The sequence below is a fragment of the Macaca nemestrina genome, chromosome 14, assembly GCF_043159975.1.
Source record: "Macaca nemestrina isolate mMacNem1 chromosome 14, mMacNem.hap1, whole genome shotgun sequence".
In the NCBI taxonomy this organism is placed as follows: Eukaryota; Metazoa; Chordata; class Mammalia; order Primates; family Cercopithecidae; genus Macaca; species Macaca nemestrina.
In genome coordinates this window covers 74,793,174-74,816,972 of record NC_092138.1, presented here as the reverse complement: position 1 = coordinate 74,816,972, position 23,799 = coordinate 74,793,174, and the positions used below count along the sequence as shown (strand labels likewise).

Below are 23,799 nucleotides of genomic sequence, written 5' to 3'. Positions count from 1 at the left end.
AATGTGTAAGGACCTTCAAGTTAAAAAGTTTGATATTTTTAAAATGCCTCTGCTATTTCCATATTCATATGCTTTATCTAGCAATGTGCATAATGGTCAAAACAAGAAGTGACATTAATCAAGAAGGGCACCTTAGTAAATTAAAGAAAAATATTAAGCAGAGAAAAATGTCATTTGCAGATTTCTAATAAATGTGGGCATTATACAAATAAAACATTGGTAGTTCTAGCATTTGATTTCTAATAAATGAATTCTGTATCCTGGTGGAAATAGTTTTTGCTTTTGAGTATGCTGCGGTTCATTTTTCATTGCCCAAAATTCTGTAGCCTAAAATGAGAAGGAAAGAACATCTTTCCCCATGAGGGATTGTGACAATTTCTTAATTATAATTGGGGAGATTTCTGAAAATGAATAAGTGGTATATAAATTATATAAATCTATATTCACCTTCTGGGTAAGGAGAAAGTGGAGCTTATTCACCTTCAGGGAAAGGAGAAAGTGTTATTTTTTAGACAAAGGATAAACTAACTTCTAAAACAAACAATCTCAAAATTTCAGAGACTTAATTAAATTAAGTTGTATTAAATATTTCTTTTTTTACAACACAGTTTAGTACAGATCATTTAGGAGCCCAGGCTAAGGGTTTTCCCTCTAGGCTCTCTGTCTTCTAGGGCCTTGGCATTCTTTAATGGGTTCTCTATATCTGGCCAAGAGACAACAAAAAGTGAAAGAGAGTGCAAGGGCACACACAAAGAGCTCACGAATTTTGGAGGCCTGGCCTGGAAGGGGCACCCCATATTTGTTCATCTGCACTTCCTTGGCCAGAATCCAGTCACAAAGCCCTATGAGTGCCTGGGGAGTGAGAAAGATATTCTATCAGCATGTCCAAAAGCATAAGTAAAGGTGAGCACCAACTTTCTATGCCACATTGTATTTACTATGAAATATTTCTATGCCACATCGTATTTAAAATGAAACATGAAAGGTTCCCGGCAACATTTCCCTGGACGATTGACAATGCTAAAGCCACAGAAAAAAAGAGACGCACAGGAGTTCTGTAGTCATTTAGTTTACCGCTACTACTCTCCAGTTTTAGATAACAGGAACAAGAAGAAATACAAGGATATCGAGGTTAAAAAGCTAGTTAGTGGTAGAGTTTCAACAGCAACTCAAGTCTCCTGAGTCCTAGTTCAGTGTTCTTTCTGCCATACCACATGACTTCAAACAACTGAAGTACTAACATGTGGTATACAGATTTGACTTAACATGGTGTAACCCTGGAAGGCAAAATGAGATACAAGGGGTTACAGTGAAAGAGAAATGCTTTGTGTTAAATGTATAATATGTAGTTGATCCAAGAGAGAATGGGCTACGTAGTAAAATAATAAATTTACCAAAGAAGTGTTAACTGAAAGCTCTATGGTCAGTTATCAGGATGTTGCTGAAGTAAGGATTTATGTCAGGTAAACTCAGGGGTTCAGCTATCAAAAACTATAATGAAAATGTCTCTTTTCGTATTTTTTCGGTCAGAAATTTAAATATTTTGCGGTTGTCTCTATAGGAAAAAAAAGTTACTCCTAATAAAAATATAACCCTTTTATGAAAAATGCCCTTATCTTTGATTTTTAAGACATTCTTGGCCAACTCAAATAATTTACACACACAATTTACAATTTTATCTAAAGTAACCAAAATCAAAGTTTAAAAAAATGACCACATGAGTCAAGATGCAGAGAAGAAAAAGGACTAAAGCCCTATACTTGCGCTGTGTCAGTCCTGACCAAGGCCAGATATTTCAGGAGATATTTGGATGCCATAAGCCTCACCAACAAAGAGGCACTGAGAGTAAAGAATTAACAGGAGTTCTAATTCTCCCTGTCTTTCCCCTGGGGCATCGAAGGCATTATTTCCCTCATTGAATATTCTCAGAGATACTGTGATGGGATCCATTTACAAGAAGCTAAGTTTTTGTGAGAGATGGTTTTGCAGAATACGTCTGATCTTTCTGGATAACTTATTTTAATTAAACCTAGAATTTTTATGAATTTGTAGAATGCAGCTGGATACAAAAGCTCTTACCAGCCTACTAGAATACCCAAACTGAGAAACCTCAAACTGGAATGGCCTCTACTGTGCCAAACTGTACCACATAGAGTTCGTGATCCTCACATCTTGGTGTGAGAAAAAGAACTTCAAAGAGGCTTGTTTGATGGATTTAGGACCTCACAGAAATTCATGGAGCTCGTGGCTGTCTTGTGCTAATATTCTTTGCTAACATTTAGTAAATTTTGTTGCAGAAATGACCTATGATTTGTGTGAATCTGCTTTGACAGTTTGATGTTTTTTAAAAATTTAGTTGACAAAAATTGCACATATTTATACTGTATAACATATTGCTTTGAAATATGTTTACATTGTGGAATAGCTAAATTGAACTAACATAGGAATTATCATACATATTTTTTGTGATGAGAACACTTAAAATCTACTCTCTTAGCAACTTTCAATAATACAATGCCTTGTTATTAACTATAGTTGCAATGTTGTAAAAAAGATCTCATGAATTTATTCTTCCTACCTCAACGGAAATTTTGCGCCTTTGATCAACAACTCCCCAACAATTACCCCCAACCTTGCCTCTGGTAACCACCATTCCACTCTTTACTTCTGAGTTCAAATTTTTTAGATTTCACCTATAACAGACCATGTGATATTTGTCTTTATGTGCCTGGCTTATTTAACTTAAAGTCCTTCAGGTTCATCCCTGTTGTCACAAATAAGGGGATCTCTTTCTTTTTAAAAGATAAATAGTCTTCCATTGTATCTATGTACCACATTTTTAAAAACTATTCATTTGCTGATAAGCATTTAGGTTGATTCCATATTTGGGCTATTGTCAATAATTATGCAAAAAAACATGAGACTGAATTATAATAAATTGTATTAAGTATCACATTTAGGGCAATTTACTCTTAGAAGTATGACCCCAATAAAATTACTTAGCCTCTTTGTGACTCCTTCTCTTCATCTGCAAAATGTAAGAATTAAATAAGATGCATGTAAAACATTTAAAATATTGTCTGGTACTCAATAGATATGTTAGCTGTAAACATATAATTACAGAAAATAAAATGTAATAACATTAAGGTGCATTTGAAAAAAAGGGATGGGACAACCAAGAGAATGAGAGAAAATATTTGCAAACCATCCATCTAATAAGAAGTTAATTTCCAAAATATAAAAGAGACTCCAAAAGCTCAACAGCAAGAAAACAAACCAATTGAAAAATGGACAAATGATCTGAATTGACAATTCTCAAAAGAAAACACACAAAGAGACAATAAGTATATGAAAAAATGGTCAATATCACTAATTATCAGAAAATATGCAAATTAAAAGTACAAAAAGATAGCACTTCACACTTGTTAGAATGACTACTATAAAAAAACACAAAAGATAGCAAGTGCTGGCAAGGATGTGGAGAAAAGGAGACACTTATACATTCCTTGGCGGTAATGTAAATTAGGAGAGACATTATTGAAAATAAACTAAAGGTTTTTCAAAAAACTGAAAACAGAACTATACATGATCCGGGAATCCCACTGCTGGACATATAGCCATATCCGTTCAGTATGTTGAAGAGTTGTCTGTACTCCCATGTTCATTGTAGCATTCTTCACAATACCCAAGATATGGGATCAGTCGAAGCATCCATTAATGGATGAATGGATAAAGAAAAGGTAATATATGTGTGTGTGTGTGTGTGTGTGTGTGTGTGTGTATGATGTGGTATATATTGCATTATAGAAATAGAATACTATTCAGCCTTTAAAAAGAAGAAAATCCTATTATTTGCAACAATATGCGTGGATCTTGATGATATTATTATTATTTGTTTGTTTTTGAGACAGGGTCTCACTCTGTCACCCAGGCTGGAGTGCAGTGGTGTGATCTTGGCTCACTGCAGCCTCCGCCTCTCAGGATTCTTGTGCTTCAGCCTCCTGAGTAGCTGGGATTACAGGCACACACCACCATGCCCGGCTAATATTTGTATTTTTAGTAGAGATGGGGTTTTGCTATGGTGATCAGGCCTCGAACTCCTGGCCTCATGTGATCCACCTACCTCAGCCTCCCAAAATGCTGGCATTACAGGCGTGAGTTACCATACCCAGCCTGGATGATATTATTTTAAGTGAAATAAGCCAGGTATAGAAAGATAAATATCACATGATCTCACATGTGAAATCTAAAAAAGTCAACCTCATAGAAGCAGAGAGTAAAGTAATGGTTACCAGGGACTGGGGTGGGGAAATATTGTGAAAAAATTTGTTAAATGATACAACATTTCAGTTAGACATAAATAATAAGTTCAAGAAATTTACAATTGTACAACATGGTGAATATAGTTAATAACAATGTATTGCATACTTGAAAATCACTAAAAGAGTGGATTTTAAGTTTTCTCGCCATAAAAAAGTAAGAAGGTGAGGTAATAAATATAAATTAGCTCGATTTAGCCATTGTAAAATGCATGCATATTTCAACACATCATGTTATATAGCATGAATATATATAATTTTTGTCAGTTAAAAAATAAAGATAAAAAAGATTTAAAAAGAAGGAAGCCTTGTCAATTGTGACACAGAGATGAATTTAGAAGACCTTATGTTTAGCTCATTATGCCAGGTACAGAAAAACATTCTGTGTAATCTCACTTGTATGTGAAATCTAGACAAGCAGAGAGTAGAATAGTGGTTGCTAGGGGCTCTGGGATGGGGTGTGGGAGTGGGGAGAAGTTGGTCAAAGGGTATAAAATTTCAGTTCCACAGGATAAATAAGTTTTGATGATCTATTGTACTGTGTGGTGATTGTATTGTATTATATATTTTAAAATTTCTAAGAGAGTCTATCTTAAATCCTCACCTCAAAAAAATGGTAAGTATATGAGGTGATGGATATGTTAATTTGAATCATTTCACGATGTATACATATATCAAAACATCATGCTGTACACCATAAATATATATTTTTGTTTGTCAATTATACCTTAATAAAACTGGGGGAAAAAGGGAAAAGGGAGGGTGAAATCACTCATCATTACATCTTCCTGATATGGTCTGTCTGTGTCCCCACCCAAATCTCATCTTAACTGTAGCTCCCATAATTCCCACATATTGTAGGAGGGACTCAGTGGGAGGTAATTGAATCATGGGGTTGGATTGTTCCCATGCTGTTCTCGTGGTTGTGAATAAATCTCACAAGATCTGATTGTTTTATAAAGGGAAGTTCCCTTGCACATGCTGTCTTTTGCCTGCTGCCACGTAAGATGTGACTTTGCTCCTCATTCACCTTCCTCCATGATTGTGAGGCCTACCCAGCCATGTGGAACTGTGAGTCAATTAAACCTCTTTATTTTATAAATTACCCAGTCTTTTTAGGAGCATGAGAACAGACTAATACACTTCCTAAACAATTTTGAGGCTTTCTTTTAATTTTTGTCTATTTATATTCCGTTGTTTACATCATGCTAATCGGAGTGTGTTGAGGAACTATTTTGTAAAGAAAAACTAAAAAACATGAGTTTATGACACAATCTCTACATTTAAAACCCTGAAAATATGCACACTTATTTCCAAGGAAAGGAAACAGGTAAATCACTTCATTTACTGAGCTGCTGGGAGTGTGATGCTTTTCTTCTCTTTTGATTTGACTTAATGTTGTTAGTGCAATAAGAGGAGAGAAATGTTAATTCTTAAAGTTGAAACTGCTAGGAAAGCATTGAATCTTGAAGGATTCTAAAGGACAAAACATGATTTTTCTCTATGCTTGCTACCATCTTATTACTTACGTACTTGTGAATAAAGGTAGTTAAGAAATCATTTCTTATTTGATAGTGTATTTCATGTCAGACTTTGAGAATAGGAGAACTACTGTATTTGAACAACAATAAATTTGAAAAGTAATTTCAAGAAGACCACTTCCTAGAGCAAGGACATGTTTTCCCATAATATTCTAATCTGCCATCATGATTGTTCCTTTTGTCAAAAACAAATTAATAAATATATTCATCTACCTGGTAGCCATATGTTACATCAATAGAATGACCTCTATTACAAGTGTAGCTAAAGTGACAGGGCCTTCTTCATGAATAATGGCAGATGTGTATAATGACAGATATTGATTTTAGCTTTTTAAATCAATTTCCCTAGCTCATTATAGCTATCTTTTTATGATTTAACTTAGCAGGTACATTTATTATTAAGTCTGTGCTTTCTAAATATAAAAGGAAATATCCTAGAGTGGCATGCACTGTTTAAGTGCATTATATTTATTATATCATTGAGCTTTAACAATACCCTTTTGGATAATTATTTTCCTTTTATACATGAAGACATGAAGGTTAAGCTTACAGAGACAGTAAGAAATATAGATGCGGTATTAGTCCAGGTAATGGCTGACACCAAATATTTGTTATTTTTTTCACTACAACATAAAGATCAATTAGCAAAGTTGCTTGGGAAATTGGATGATTACATCTTCAGGTTTAAATTTCATAGTAAAAATAAGAATAATCTACAGCTTTTAGGTTCATGTAAAATAATGGAAGCCATGTTAATCTGAATCTCTCAATGTGTTCTACAAAAACACATTGGTACAGATAAACAAGAACTAATAAAACTACACATGCTGTACATACATAGCCTAACTAAAAGACAATGCTATCATGATTTGAGTGTGTCCCCCAGAGTTCATGTGTTGGAAACTTAATCCCTGATGCAACAATGTAGAGAGGTGGGACCTTTAACAGGTAATTAGGTCATGAGGGCTCTGTCCTTTCTTGCTGTCTTTCTTGTGCTCTTACCGTGTGATTCTTTCTGCCATGGGATAACACAGCAACAAGGTGCTTGCCAGATGCAGTTCCCTTGACCTTGGACTTCACAGCCTCCAGAACTGTAAGAAATAAATCTGTGTTCTTTATAAATTGCCCCATGTCAGGTATTTTGTTATAGTAGCATGAAATGGAGTCAGAGACTACCATAAAATACAATTTATAAGTATGTAAATATGCATTTAAAATGCATAGAAGATATAACTGTTCCCCCAGGAGTCTGGCATCCCCAATAAGACACAATTATATTTCAGGATATAATAAAAATCATAACATTGTATAACAGGAAATGCATGCCTAAAATAATATGTAGGCATGTTATTTTAATAGGAGGTGGTGGGATAGGTAGACATTCTGTCCTTAAAAAGTTGTTTGCTAATATTTTTGAAGAGAATTGGGCTCCATATATGACCTGCTCAGAGCAATTTACTTTGTTTAAGAAAATTTATTATATAGATTACATATCCCTATCCCAAATGCTTGGGACTACCAGAAGTGTTTTGGATTTCATAGGGTTTTGGATTTTGCTATATTTGCATAAATATAAGATTATCTTGGGGATGGGACTCAAGTCTAAACATGAAATTCATTTGTGTTTTATATATACCTTACACATAGAGCCTGAAGATAATTTTATACAATGTTTTAAATAGTCTTTTGCACAAAACAAAGTTTTGACTGCATTTTGACTGTGACCTGTCACATGAGGTCAGGTGTGACAATTTCTTCTTGAGGCATCATGTTGGTGCTCAAAAAGTTTCAGATTTTGAAGCATTCAGGATTTTGTATTTTTGGATTAGGAATGTTCAACCTGTAATGTACATGAAACAATCAAATATTTTATGATTTCACAAAGGACTGTCAGAAGAACAGCAGAATTTTAATCACTGTATCAGCCTGTTCTACCAGGACAAAGGAGCTCTAAGCAAGTTCACATTTGCAAGAGCACAAAGCTATTTCTTAAATGTACAGTACTTAAAGCTACCTTGAAGGTTTAGATAACTAAGGAAAAGCAACATAAACAAATTTAGATGTATTTATTTCCTACTAATGGCGTCTTAGTCTGTTTCCTCTTGCTTATAATAAAATACCTAGAACTGGGTACTTTATTTTGAAAAAGGAATTTAAATCTTATGGCTATAAAGGCTGAGAAGTCCAAGGTTGAGGGGGCCACATCTGGTATGGATCTTCTTGCTGGTGGGGACTCTCTGCAGAGTCCCCAGGTGGCTCAGGGCATCAAATGCAAGGGAGACTTAGTGTACTAATTCAGGTCTCTCTTCCTCTTCTTATAAAATTACCAGCCCCACTCCTTATGATAATACATTAATCCATTAACGTACTGATCCTTTAATCCATGAATAGATAAATTCATTCATGAGGGCAGAGTCATCATGGCCCAGTCATCTCTTTAAAGACCCTGTCAATACTGCCACATTGGGGATTAAATTTTAATGTGAGTTTTTTGGGAAAAAAATATTCAAACCAAAGGAAGTGGCATACTTCAACTTTATAGAATGCTGAAGGCCCTAGGGTCTTCTATAACTTATTGAATAATATACTTCTTAGACTACCTTTGTAGAGTCTCTGGGAACCCCTAACACTTGCCTTTATATCACTTGCCTTTATATCACACACTACATTAGGAAGCTGCAAATTGCATCATTGAAAAGCTCTGATGCTTGTTAGAATCAGTGAATTTAGTGCTTACATCAGGATGTCCTAAAGGACTTTTCAAATTGCATTGTAATGACTTGTAAGCAAGTGTATGTTTTTCTCTTAACCGTTGCATATTCTTTTTTTGTTTAGTAAGATGGCTAGCAAAGTAGAAGCCCCTTAAATATTTGTTGATTGTGAAATGGGTAAATTACCCTTGGAACTTAGACATAAAATTATACTCTGCAAGAGTTTACTAAGAATCCACACCGGATTGGACAGAAGTGTAGGTAGGAACAGAAATGACCAAGCCTGAGAATAGATTTATGTATGTGTCGCCAAGGGATTCTTGGGAAAGACTCAAATACAATGACAAAAACGAGCATGTTTGCTTAGATTTGGAAATATAATAAACTAAAGCCTAGGTAAAAGACTGTCTTCATGCTTCTGTACCAAAACTGAGGCCTGAACGTCTCCAGCAGCTGTCCTTCCTCCCACGGGTCCTGCTAAAGCTGCATCCCTTTAGGTCAATACTAGCTTGCTATCAAAGCCACAGTGGAGTCTGGCAGAGCAATTACCTAGAGAAACCGAAGTCAATCAAGCCTAAAGGGTACAAGTTATCATGTTTAAGGACAAAAAAAAAAAAAAAAAAAAAAAAGGTCTCGGCTATTAGATCCATGATTAAATATCGGGCTGATTACACAAAGAGAAGTAGGCAGCCTTGAACTGTAAATGCACAGGGCAGAAAGTGGAATTAAAGAATTGAAGGAAGAATTGAAAAAGGCACATGAAAATGGTTCATAACTTTACCTATATTAGGGGTGTTTCCCTGAGCATTATCTTCCTGGGTGTTGGGTCTGTTGTGCGTCCTGAGTGAAATATCTAGATCTGAGGTGGACAGTAAGACAGAGATTACCCTAGCCATCCTACACAAGTTGTAATTTGTATTAGACAAATACTGCATGATCTCACTTATATGTGGAATATAAAAAAACAGAACTCAGAGAAACAGAGAGTAGAATGATGACTGCCAGAAGTTGGGACTAGGGAAATGGGAAAATGTTGGTCAAAGGGTACAAAGTTTAAGTTATAAGATGAATAAATTCTGGAGATCTAGTGGTTAATAATAGTGTATTGTACACAGATACTCCTTGACTTACAGTGGGTTACATCCTAATAAACCCATCATAAAATCAATACATCATAAGTCAAACCATAGTAAGTTAAGGACCATCTGTACTTGAAATTTGCTAAGAGAGGCTAGGCGTGGTGGTTCATGCCTGTAATCCTAGCACTTTGAAAGGCTGAGGCGGGTAGATCATGAGGTTAGGAGTTCGAGAACAACCTGGCCAACATAGTGAAACCCCGTCTCTACTAAAAATGCAAAAAATTAGCCGGGCGTGGTGGCGGGCACCTGTAATCCCAGCTGCTGGGAAGGCTGAGGCAGGAGAATTGCTTGAAGATCACGCCATTGCACTCCAGCCAGGGCGACAGTGCCATACTCTGTTAAATAAATAAATAAATAAATAAATAAATAAATAAATAAATTTGCCAAGAGAGTAGATCTTAAATATTCTCACCACACCCCCCTTCAAATGGTAACTATTGAGGTGATGGATATGTTAATTAGCTTGATTCTGGTAATCATTTCACAATGTATATGTGTATCAAAACATTACTTTGTACACCTTAAATATACACAATTTTTATTTGCCAACCATACTTCAACAAAGCTAGAAAAAGACAATAAAAATAAACAACTTTATTTTACCTTCACTTACTACCTTTTTGATACTATTCCTTTCTTTGTGAAGATCTGTATTTCTGACCTATATTGACCTTTTTGCTAAAGAACTGCTTTTAACATTTCTTGCAAAAAAGATCTACTGACAACAAATTATCTCAACTTGTCCAAAAAAAAAAGTATTTGCTTCTTTTTCACCTCTGAAGGACAATTTTAGAGAGTGCAGAACTTTAGGTTGGTGGGGGGTTTTTTCCTCACAATACTTGAAATATTTTATTCCACTCTTTTCTTGCTTGCATGGTTTCTAAGAAGAAATCAGATGTAATCCTTCTATCTGTTCTAGAGGTAAGGGTTTTTTTTTTTTTTTTCCTTCTGGCTTATGGACATTTTCTTTATATTTGATTTTCTGTAGTTTAAAAATGATATACCCAGGTGTGGTTTTTTGGGGCATTTATCTTGCGGATGTTCCCTGAACTTTCTGGATCTGTGGTTTTGTGTCTGATATTACTTTGAGAAAATTGTCAATCATTACTATCTCAAATATTTCCTCAGTTTCTTTCTTCTCCTTCTGGTATTTCTATTATGTGCATGCTACTTACACCTTTTGGAGTTGTTCTACAGTTCTTAGATATTCTGTTCTATGCCATTCAGTCTCTGTTCTCTTTGCCTTTCAGTTTTGGAGGATTCTATTATGTGTATGTGTATGTGTATGTGTATGTGTGTGTGTGTATACACACACATATATAGAAAGAGGGAGAAAAAAAGAGATTCTTTTCTCAGCTGTGTCCAATCTACTAATCGCCCATCAAAGGCATTCTTCATTTCTGTTACAATGTTTTTGATCTCCAGCAATTCTTTTTTGTTCTTTCTTAGGATTTCCAGTTCTCTGTTAACATTGCCCGTCTGTTCTTGCATGCTGTCTATTTTATCCATCGGAGCCTGAAGAATACTAATCATTGTTTCATAAATTCCCAGTCTGATTGTTACCAGTGGTGAATCCGACGGGTCTGCAGCAAACTTTATCCTTGCCCCCCTGGAGGAAGGAATTCAGCTGAGAGGCATAAGGCAGAGTGAGAGACCGAGGCAAGTTTTGGAGCAGCAGTGAAAGTTTGTTAAAAGGTTTTACAGCAAGAACAAAAGGAATCAAAGTACACTTGGAAGAGGGCCAAGTGGGTGACTTGAGAGATCCAAGCGCCCCATCTGGCCCTTGATTTGGGGTTTTATACCATAGTTCCAGCGTTTCCATTTCTCCTCCCTTGATTTTTCACTTGGGGTGGGCTGTCTGCATGCACAGTGGCCTGCCAGCACCTGGGAGGGGCTGCATGCCCAGTGTGTTTACTGCAGTTGTGTGTGTGTCACTTGAGGCATTTTTCCCTTACCAGTCGAGGCTTCCTAGAGGAAGGTCACATACCAGTTAAACGCCACTATTTTGCCTCTTAGTGTGCACGCTGAAGCCCATCCACCTGACTCCTGAGATCTTATTGGGAAGCTGGTGATCACTACCTTCAGATGTTTTCTATCTTTTGGGAGATGGTCTTTCCTGGGCACGGCTGTGACCAATTATTATTTTAGCGAGATGGTTAAACAACCATCTGATGATCACCTGAGGGTCACCTGACATTCCTTGGGGGCCCTCTCCTGCTCTGCTCATGTCTGTCTAACTACCTACTCTAACGTGATCGTTCCAACATCTCTATGATGTTTAGTTCTAAGGCTTGCTCTGCCTCTTCACATTTTATTTTTTGCCTTTAGTATGTCTTTATTTTTCTCTTGATAGCTGGACATAATGTATTGAGTAAAATGGACTGTTGTAAATGAGCCTTAGTAACACAGTGATAAGGTGTGGGGGAAGAGGAAGTCTTCTCTGGCCCTATCATTAGGTCTAAGTCTTTTATTTTTAGCTAGCCTATGCCTCTGGACTGTGATCTCCACAAGTGCTGCTCAGTTCCTTCCCATTTAGGTGGGTCAGGATAGCTGAGTTGGATGGAATTGGGCATTTCTCTTCCCCAGGTAAGTTAGGGTCCAATAAAACCCCAGTAGGTTAAGCTCTGGTTAAATAGTTTCTCCTGAGAGCAGACATTGTTAACAGCTGAGTGCTTTGGTGTATTTCAAAATGGTTGCTTTTCCCCTCCCTCTGCTGGAAGCTCAAAGGGATTTTCCCCTAATATTTACTGTGAGAGCCCTGATAGAGCTCCTGGAGGTAAAACCAAAGTATGGGGAGACCCCATTGACTAGGTCCCCTTGGAGTTTTTAACTCTGACTTGTTCACAATGAGCCTCCAGCAATTTGCCAATTACAGTTCAGATTTTCCTACCCTAGCACTGGTTCCTGCGGCGGTTTCCTCTCGAGTTTCTTCTCCGGTAAGTCATGACTATATTTGCCTGTCTGTCCCTCTCCAATCTTGGGGGCAGTGGTTTACCCTGTGTTCTCACCTTTCTTATGGATCTAAGAAGGGTTGTTGATTTTTTTCAGTCTGTTCAGCTTTTTATTTGTTAGGATAAATGGATGACTTCCAAGTTCCTTATATATGGAACGGCTAACTTCTTAAAACCAAATTGTTTTTTGTTTTAACAATATATAATTTTTGGAAGTTATTTCTTGAAGATGCTGATTTAAATATTTAGTTCTGCATTATCCAAATATCTTGAGTATACCTACTTTGCATTTATCTTAAGTAAGAAGTTCACTAACATGCATAAACATGGGAATCCCTGAGAGGTGCAGGCAGTCTAGCTCTTGAAGAACCAGGATATCAGGGCAGAAAAGAATCTTAGAGATCATCAATTTAAACTCTTTTCATGTTAAAAAGAAGAAAACAAAAACAATGGCCAAAACCAAAACAACACAAAAAACCCTCAGAGGCCTAGGTAAGGCTGACTCTCTTCCTTCAACAACGAGTACTCGTCTCATCTCATTGAATACCCTCTCCCCACTGTCAGAACCTCATCTAGCACATCTGACACATTTGCATCTCCCAGTCAATGTTTTAGAAATTCAGATCTACAGACACTGGAGGCATCTCTTCTATGCTGCACGCCAAGTGCATCTCTACTATCCAGCGTTGGAGGCACGTAGAACATTCCCATATTCTCAGACACATCAGTCCTTCTCTGACTCTTTCCTTCACTGAAAGTCAGTAGCACTGACATTGTAGGAACTTTCAGACCAGTGCTGTGAACGACGTTGAAGGCTCTCACAAATTCAGCAGACACCCTGGTACCTTCCTGCCTCCACTGCTATAAACATTCAGATTTTCATTAAGTTCTTTCAAACATCCCACCCCAGGATATCTACAGTACTTGATGGAAAAAAGTCTGGAAGAGTGCTGTCTGCGATGATGGAAATATCCTATAATTCTGAGCTTGTCCAATACAGTGACCACTACCCATAGGAAGCTGTTGTACAACTGATACATGAACACAAAGACTTTTGAGTGTTATTGAAATTTGGTGATGGGGGGAAATGTTAAACTGTAAACTATCTCCTGGTAAATTATACAATGCTGCTCATAGCCCATCCAACTCCTTAAAGCTCCATACTACCACTACACAAAACTTTCTATTGCTATTCTCTAAGACTTGTCAGTTTTTCTTGACCCTAAAATCCCTAGATCTTCCAGTAAATATGGAAATTTGCCTTAATACCAAGATTTCTGCAATACTTATTGAATGTCAGAAAATTTCTTCTGTCAGGAAATTATATAAATCTGGGGCAAGGTCCTGCTGTGCTATTAGACTTAAGAGGTTTTAGTTCAGTTGCACTACAGGGTAAATGTGTGTGTAGTGGTGGGTGGTGGTCAGTGGTAGGCAGCTCCAAGCTTTATGCATTTGATGTTTCTTTCTGCTTTCACTAATCCTTTAATTCAATCATCCATTCACTCTACAAATATCTATTGAGTAACCAGCTGCTGGCAAAATAGCCATAAACATGAGAGAAAAGTCCCTGCCTTCATGACTTCTATTGTAGTAGCAGAGTTCAACAATAACAAATAAGCAACTACAGTATTTAGAAAAAAAGTGCATAAAATAATGTCGTGTACTAATATAGGTTACAATAAAAATTAAGCAAGGGAAAGGTGAGTGGGAGACCACACAGTTATTTTAGATAGGGAGGTCTCAGGGGCCTTTCTGAAGAGGTGACATTTGGGTACAGTCTGGCATGAAGTGAGGAAACAAGTCATTCAGTGATCTAGAGCAAAACTATGAAGGCAGAATCCAGAGTGAAGGCAAAGTCACAGAGGCTAAAACATGCTTCCTATTTCCAGGAGCAACTTGAAAAGATCCCCTGCCGGGACAGGTGTGGCTACAACAGAAAGAGAAGAGAGTGACAGCAGATGAGGTGTGAGAAGTAGCCAACAGCTAGCTACCAGGTAAGTTCCTGAGAAGCAAAGTTCTAGGTCAGACCAGAACCCACAGCAAGAGATGAATTAGATGAAGCATCCCTTTTATTGTGTCCCAATTAAAGTTGTTCAGTGGCTCTAGATCAGTGCTTTTCCAAGGTTAATATGTATATGAAGTATCTGAGGATCTTATGAAATGCCAGTTCTGATTATATAGTAGCTAGGCAACTAGCTACTATATAATCCTGGGGTGGGTTTTGATCACAGAACAAGCTTCTATACTGTTGTTCCTGGTCTACTTTGAGATGCAAGGCTCCAGAGTCTAGATCATCATCAGACTCAAATCCACACTCTTTCGGTTTATAAAAGCTTTGTTTCTAATAATGTCTTCAACTTCATTTTTGCTGCTCACTCTCCCCACCTCCATCTCCCTTCCCTGCTTTATATGCTCCAGGTGTATCTCTTTCTTTCTCGAACACACCGGGAGCTCTCTCATTCTTCACAAAGTTAGTGTGTCTCTTCCTAGAGCAAACATCTCTCCCTCTTCACCAGTCTTACTCTTCTATTAGTTCCTAGCTTAGTTCTTACTCCCCTAGTGTAGGGTTTGGTTGCCCTCTCACATGCCACTAAAGCTCGCTATCCTCTTTCTTAACACTCACCTGTCATTTAGCCTAGTTCTTAGAGGAAGACCCAGGTTCCTGCCTTGGTTGTTGCAGTCCTAGATCATAGCACAGTGTTTACAACAAAAGTCCTCAATAAATATTTGATGTATAAAAGCGTGATTGAAGGAGTTAATCAAACCACAAGACACACTGCTCTAACAATCTCCAGAAAATGAGCATTTGGTTACAATATAGCAGAGTCTAGTGGTTTTGTAGGCTAAAAATATAATGAATAATTCTTAACACCATGACAGTATTTTGCTGATAACCTAGCTTAATTAACCTTTTTACTTGAATGATGTATTGTAAATTGTTTTGGAGTTCTCATAAAATATGATGAATAACAAGGAGGAGTGATGCTTCAATTAAGTTTCTTAAACTAGTTAAGTATGTTTTCTTTGTGCACAAACAAATCACTGCCACATAGATGTCCATGAATTTTATAGATTTACGACCTTTTAACTTTTCTGAAATGCTTCAAACATGGGTTTATCAACAGATTGTCTATTAACTAATCAGCACATTGACATTTGTCTCTTCTGCTTTTTAATGTGCCTATTTTGACAGGCATCAAATCCAATACTTAATATGACATACACAAAGACACAGGCTATCTTGGGACAGGAGGCCATTAGTTCTAAGTGGGTTGCATCATTATATGTCTTCGTGGAATTAATCAGAACAAAGAGGGCTGGAGGTCCAAATAGATTGTCTTGATTGTGTCAAAATAGGAAGTCTGAATATGGGGTTAAAGTCAATGTCATACATAAGACACCAGGAAATAATGTTATAAAAGTTCCGTGCTGTACCAGCCAGAGTTCTCTAGAGAAACACAACCAACAGAACTAATTGTACATTGTATATACTTATTTATAAATTATATACATTAAAATTATATACATAAAATTCTATTAATATATAAAGCATTTTATTTTATGAAATTGGCTCATGCAATTGGCTGACAAGTACGAAAGGGGCAGGTCAGGTAGAAACTCAGGCAGGAGTTGATGTTGTAGTCCTGAATCTGAAATCTGCAGGGCAGGTCGCCAGGCTGGAAAATTGTGGAAGTTGACATTGCAGTCTTAAGGCAGGACTTCTTCAGAAAACCTCAGTTTTAATTCTTAAGATCTTCAACTGATTATATGATGGCCACATTATGAAGGACAGTCTCCTTTACTTAAAGGTAGCTGATTGCGTATGTTAACAACACCTACAAGAGACATTCCCAGCAGCACCTAGCTTCGTGTTTGAGTAAATAACTGTATCTTCTAACCCAGCCAAATTGACAAATAAACTTAACCCTTACACATAACCACAAATGTTAGCTATCTAAGAACAAATGAAGCAAATGACTGATCATGATCTAAGGTGCAGGCCATTAGCCAACTCTGAGTGTTGAACTAGCAACAGAAAGATCTGGGTTTAGGGTAGAACATCTAAGAACTGAGTATAAGGAAAGAAATCCAGCCTCTAATAGGAATTGGGGACTGTGGCAGGTACTAAGTCCCTGGAGCACAGGGAGAATGAGCAGAGGTGATATTACCGGGTAATTGCTATGGAAGGGGACATAAGAAGTGAAATGAGCAGACTTAAAGTCAGAGGAATCTGAGTTTAAATTCCAGCCCTGCACTTATTGAGTAAGCTATTTAGTCCACGTAAGTCTAAAACTTTTACTGCCGACACGGAGGTTATGATGCCAAACAGGAATGTGGTGAAAATGAAATAACATAACATTTGTATTTGACATAGCGCTTGTAACAATAGATGCTCCTATTTAAAAACTTTTCCTTTTCTCCTCATTTGTTGAGAAATAAAGACGAGGTCTTGAAAATTCAAGGTACCCAGACCTGGGCAGAATCAGCAATAAGCAGTCTCAACTCAGAGCTGTAAACAATAGGCCCGTCTGGCCCAGCTTCCCTTTTCCATTTCCCAAAAGTCTGCAGCTATTTCCAGTCTCAGGGAGAGAGTGGTCCTGATTCTAGGAGAATTCTAGAAATCGAAAATGTCTTACAGTTTATGTAATTCATTGTGTTAAGTTTTATAGTTTGTCATCTTTAAGTTCCATATGTCTCACAGCCAGGAGGTTCCAGGTCATTATTCAGCACTTACTATGTAATCAGGTAATTCTTATAACATCATCATCCCACGATCACAGGTGCTGGGCTAGCGAGCTAACAATCTGACTATAGGACTCATTTGATGGATGAACACCGTTGGGGTCACTTAAGGGTTATCTGCAATAATTAATTCCTTCAACTTGTGCTCCAGCCTCTCCTTATGGTCTCAGACTGTCTGGGAGGATCCTCCCAGGGCAAATGCTACAGGGTCAATTCACACAACTAATATCTTCAGCACCTGGAGATCAAATTATAGGATGCATTAAACTATTAGCATCACATGCAAAAAGAAATCTCTGGCAAATCAAAGATGATAAAGTGGTTTTGACACTTGAATATAGACACTTGACAGAGATTTAGGGTGGGTACAAAAAACAAAGAGATAGAAAATGAAAAAGTTCTTTTCTCCACAACTCTCTAAATCTTAACCATTTCCCCAAAAGGATACGCAACTATTTTCATGAAACAAACCATTGGCCAGTCAGAAATGATAGAATAAGTAAAGTGCTATCACATTACTACAAATTAATAGAGGAAGGACAAATACTCTGAATTGGTCAAGCAAGACATAAGCAAAAGATATACGGAACAACTGAACAAGAAAGCGATTCACAAAACTTGGTGGGTGAGGTCCTTGCTGTCTTTTTGCCAGAGATACGCAGGAACATACTTTCTTTTATAACTTTAGAAAAAATTAAAGAAGTATTAAGGAGAAAAATAACCATAATTACCCTCCATAAATAATCTATTAGCCTTGTTTTGCCATCTAGTGTTTGCCTTAATACATCATATTTTAGAGTTGTAATCAACATGTCATTTTATACTCTGATAATTTAATGACTATGTTAACATAACAAATTTTCCATTTAACTAAATGGTTTTTAAAATTATTATTTTCCTCTTCTTAATACCCTTACTTTTTAAAATTTTATAGCTCTCCAGAGGGTAGGAGATAATTCTACAAAGATTCAATGCTTGCTACATCTGTAAAATTTTTAAGAGTCCAATTGTTAGGGGCATAGTGAACATCCCCTCTAAAAGTAAAAACAAGTTATTGCACAGTGCATCCTCTACCAAAAAGGAGGAAACACAATGCTTGGCAACCCTCTTTGGGTAACGAACGTAGCAGATTTTACACCTACTCTGGAATACCACTCAGGCTCAAATACTGTAAGTGTAAAACAACAGCAACAAACAATCATCTTTGAGTGGGACTCAGATAGGAATGTCTCTGAAACAGAACCAGGTAATGGTTGAAGCAGCCCTGCAATTAAGGCAATAGAATCTGGCAGACTCTGTGGTGTTGTAAGTGTCTACAACGCGAGAACATATTGTATGGAGTGTGTGATAAATTCCAGTGGGAAGATCACAGTGATGGTACCTTGAAAGCAAAACCACTAAGATTAAGATTAAGAAATTCAATTAATTAAAATGAATACTTCATCACTTTCAATTTGTATGACTTATAATTACTTTCTGATAGCTTTTAATATGAAATTTGCCATAAGATTTTTTAAAGCCCCAGTAATTATTTTATTGGTATCCTGATCTATAAGTCTACTTATTCCTGACTCCTAGTTATTTTTTAGATCTAAGCCAAAATGATATTTTATTGTAGACTTTCCTGCCTGTCTCCATTTAAATTATCCTATTTCTCACAGTACCCAGAGTTAAATCAGTTTGTTCACTACCACATTCTCAGTGCCTAGCATAGTGCGTGGCCATAAATAAATGTTGGATGAATAAATGAGTGAGTTTTGTTAAAGCAAGCTAAACATGGCCTGAGAAGAACTCCGTACTTCTATATTTGAGTCCTAGTGGATAAACTGCAACTGAGCTTAATAGGTAGACAAGATTGAAAACCTACCTTAGGAATATGCCCATGTAATAATAGCTGAGTCTTGGCCAATTGCAGTGGCAGTACTTCAACCATTCATAGACTGCTGAGTGTCTACACTGTGTTCAAATAAGGCAAATGCCAACCTGTAACCAATCCAGCTGTCTGCACCTCACTTTCCATTTCTGTACATCATTTCCCTTTTCTTAATCTATAAATCTTCTTCCACCATATATGGCTATGCTGGAGTGTCTTTGAATCTGCTGTGATTCTGGGGGTTGCCCGATTCATAAATCATTCATTGCTCAGTTAAACTCCTTTAATTTTAATTCGACTGAAGTTTTTCTTTTCACAGTGTTCATAGATCTTTTTCTTATCTCCTTCGGATGAAACTATCTGGTAAATAAATATGATAAAGTCCACCTATTTAAATAGAAATGGAGGATGAGTTTGTGTTAGAATTCTGGTTCTCCTGAAGTTTTCATTGTAGTCTTAGAGCTAGATAATAAATATGTAATGAATAAATGTGATAATTTTCAATAATATATGAATATAAGCTAAAAGTAATATGAATATAAACCAAAGCTATGGAATGTGATAAAGAATAACTGGAAAGAGAAGGAACTTTTGGTGGGATAATTAGAGAAAGGCTCTTTGAGAATATTGTATCTAAGCTCTAAGACAGAGGCCTCTCATAAAAGGAGAAAACATTTTCTACACAGAAATGGTGAATGCAAAGAATCTATGATGAAATTAGTCTTGGAAAACATAATGAACAGTTATCCAGTGGGTCTACAGAGCCTAGTAAAGGCAGTAATTCAAAAAGATGAGGCTGAGAAGGTAGGGAGAAACAAGATCATATTCGAACTTGTGAGCGTTGGTAAAAATCACTTATTTTACTATACATGAAGTGGAAAATCAACAGCGGTTTTAAGCAGAGCAACAGTATCTAATTCATATTATTGAAATGTGATTATTTGTGGAAGATAGATTGGGATGTAGGTGGCTGGAAAGACTGGAAAAAGAATTCATCAATTAGGAGAATTTTGTTTTAGCGTAGGGGAAATATGATTGCTTGAACAAAAATAATAGTTGGAAGGCAGAGAGGCAAGCGAGGACTTAGTATATGTCTTCAATTTCAATATGAACTGAAGGTGGGCTTGTATTAAGATAATGAGGAAAAGAAAAGAATCAAAGATAAGTCTTATGTTTTATGGCTCAAGAAAGTGGGTGGAAGGTTATACTATTTACTGGCAGTAAGGAAAGTTTGGGTTGGGGTCAGAGTCAGAAATCCAGAGTTTTCTTTGGGACATTTTAAGTTTGAAATACGTATCAGAAATCTAGCTAGGGATGCCAAATAGACAGCCACCCGAATTTAGAAACAGGGAGAGATCAGAGCTGGAGTGTGTATATAGACACCATCAGTATATAGTTGAGATCAAGGGAGTGTGACAAAAGAGAAAAGAGAAAAATAGGGAAAGGGGTCAAGCTTGGTTGCTGCAGCCCACTAACATTTACAGATTAATTGGATGAGGAGATGCCAATGGAGGAGACTGAGAAAGGAAAGTGAGAAAGGAAGGGTCAATGTTGTGTCAAAGAAGCAAACAAAGAATTTCAGGAAGGAAAGCGCAATCTAGTCTACCAAACACTGTTAAACAATACAGTAAGGACCACTGGATCTGACAAACCGATGGCCAGGGCAAAAGTGATTTTAGTAGAATAGAAATAATGGAAGTTTAATTAGAGTATTTTGAAGGGTGAACACTTTAATATTATTGGCACTACTAAGTGATAATATTATCACTACCCCACCATAATAACCTATTTGGCAGATTAAATATTTAATCGGTAATTCCACAATTCATTTATTTAGTAATTTAACAGTTATCTACTAGCTAGAAGATGAGATTTCAGGGTGATTAAGAGATGGTCCCAGTCTTTGAAGATAATATTTTTTAGATATCTCAGTGTGTCTGGAATTGGTTACTTCTTGTGGGTTCTAGTTCTGGCCGACTTCAAGAATGCAGTGGCGGACCCACGTGGTGAGTGTTATGGTTCTTAAAGATGGTGTGTCTGGAGTTTGTTCCTTCAGATGTTCAGATATGTCTGGAGTTTCTTCCTTCTGGTGGGTTTGTGGTCTCGCTGACTTCAGGAATGAAGCCGCAGACCCTCGTGGTGTGTGTTACTGCTCATAAAAGTAGTGCAGACTCAAAGAGTGAGCAGCAGCAAGATTCATTAGGAAAAGCGAAAGAACAAAGCTTCCACAGCATGGAAGGGGACCCAAGTAGGTTGCTGATGTGGGCAGGGGTGGCCAGCTTTTATTATGGTATTTGGCCCCGCCCGCATCCTGCTGATTGGTACATTTTACAGAGTACTGATTGGTCCATTTTACAGAGTGCTGATTGGTGCATTCACAAACCTTTAGACACAGATCGCTGATTGGTGCGTTTTTACAGAGTGCTGATTGGTGTGTTTACAAACCTTTAGTTAGACACAGCACTGATTGGTGCGTTTTTACAGAGTGCTGATTGGTGCATTTACAAATCTTTAGCTAGATAGAAAAGTTCTCCAATCCTCACCCGACCCAGAAGCCCAGCCAGCTTCACTGACTTCTCATCAGAACTCTCATTTAGTACTGGAAATTTTTTTTGTTGCCACCGTTTAATTTTGTCTCTACCAAAAAATGACTGAAAATTGTATACATCCTCAGAAAGATTGAGGCAAAGGATTGATTTAGTCTTATACTTTTTCAGATTCTTCACCCCAGAAGAGTATTTTCATTTATTTTATGATGTCTTCCCATGTTCAATATGTTAAAAAATCCTTTTATGGGTTTACATAAAATAGAGAATGGTTATTTGTACTTGTAACGTCTTTTAAAAATTATCTTCTTTTGCTCTATATCCTTAAATGGCTCGGCAGTTGAGAATCAACAACTGATATGAATAGATACTATTATTACATTCACTAGTTCTTCAGTAACACTAGCAAATTCATTACAATGAATGAGTTTCTTAGTGCAGTAATTAGAGAGTTTGATATTGATTTCCTACAGTGTAATAATTGCTGGCATTTCTGTGACGAAAATAACCATTATATTTAGAAACTCTTTAATACCAAATAGAAATATAAGCTTGAGACATAGACACATCCATTATTATACCAGAAGTAGTTAACATTTTTTCCTTTACCACAATCCAAAAATATAGGACTGTTCTTTTTTTACATTATGGACTTGAATGCAGATTAGCGTGCTTTTTCCTTCTCTTTTACTTTCAAAATGAAAGGCATTTTTATTATCACTGATACAGGGTTAGGATTCAACTGTTAATCATACAGAAATTTAAAGAGTAAAGACAACACTTGATCTCATCATCCAGAGACATTTATTGTTAATATTTATATATATAATCCCTTGCAAACATTTATCTATGGTTGTGTTTTTAAATTTAATGCCTAAGAGTAGATCTGGCTAGTATGATAGCATTTGCTCATGCTTTTCAGGGACTATTTTTTGTTAAAGTAATCTTCCTGTTTTCAAATAAAATACTGATTTTTGTAAAAAATTCAAGTGCCACAGGAGAGAAAGATCCCTTTTCAATATAATCACTGCCACCACCAATCTCATTATCCAGGCATAAAAAGAGCCGCTGTCAACATCTGGGTGGTTGTTCCTCCAGGATGCATTCTACATCTTTAGCCATATCTTTTAATGGCAGTGAATGCAGAGCACATTTTTATGTGGTTGTTACTTGCTATTTAATCAGTCAATTATTAATGAGCACTTAAATTCTTTTCAGTTATTTTTACTATTTCAAGTTTCAGTGAACATTCTTATACCTTCACATTTGCTCTTTTATCAGTTTATCTCTTTTTCTACCCTTACTTAATCTCAAAGTAGCAGGCTCTTAAAATGATTCAGGTGTTCTTACACCTTAGCTGTATGGCATAAATACTTAACAATGCTTGAATACTTAGTCCCTATTGGGGTTCTAGGTCCTTTTCTCCTTGGTTTTCTTTCATGAGGAAGTCCACAGGGTCAGATGGGGTCATAAAACATCATCTAATGAGTAAGAGAGGGAACTAGGGCATTGCAATCCTGTGCTGTCAAACAAATGAGTATGTACTGAATATTTCCATTTGAATAAAGTTTCAGAAAATGCAAACAAATCTATAGAGATAGAAAGTAGTTTATCAATTGCCTAGTGATGATTGTGGGATGGGGAGGAACACACTAAGGTTAGGAAGGAGATGAAACTTTTGGAGGTGATGAGTATGTTCCTCATCTTGACTGTAATTATGGTTTCATAGGCATATACACATGCTAAAACTTAACAAATTGTACACTTTAAACATGTGCAGTATACTGTATGTGAGTTATAACTTGCTAAATATGTTTAAAACAAGACAAAAAGAAACCTTAATGATGGTCACTGGGCAGTTTTCAGATGCAAAGAGCTGCTTATCTATTATCTAATATTATATTTACATTTTGCTTTGAAGTTTTATAAAGTACTATGATTACATTTGCCCATGTGATCCTTACAACAGCTTTCTG

General features: G+C 36.7%; 1 long non-coding RNA gene across 1 annotated transcript in view; it reads left to right on the top strand.

The window, feature by feature from the left end:
* The first annotated feature begins 6,868 nt into the window (after positions 1-6,868).
* The window catches only part of LOC139358183 (uncharacterized), an 88,146-nt gene continuing 71,215 nt past the window's right edge, over positions 6,869-23,799 (top strand). The window contains exons 1-2 of the long non-coding RNA XR_011612757.1: positions 6,869-6,953; positions 14,551-14,655. This is a non-coding gene — a long non-coding RNA (uncharacterized lncRNA). The remainder of the gene's footprint in view (positions 6,954-14,550; positions 14,656-23,799) is intronic.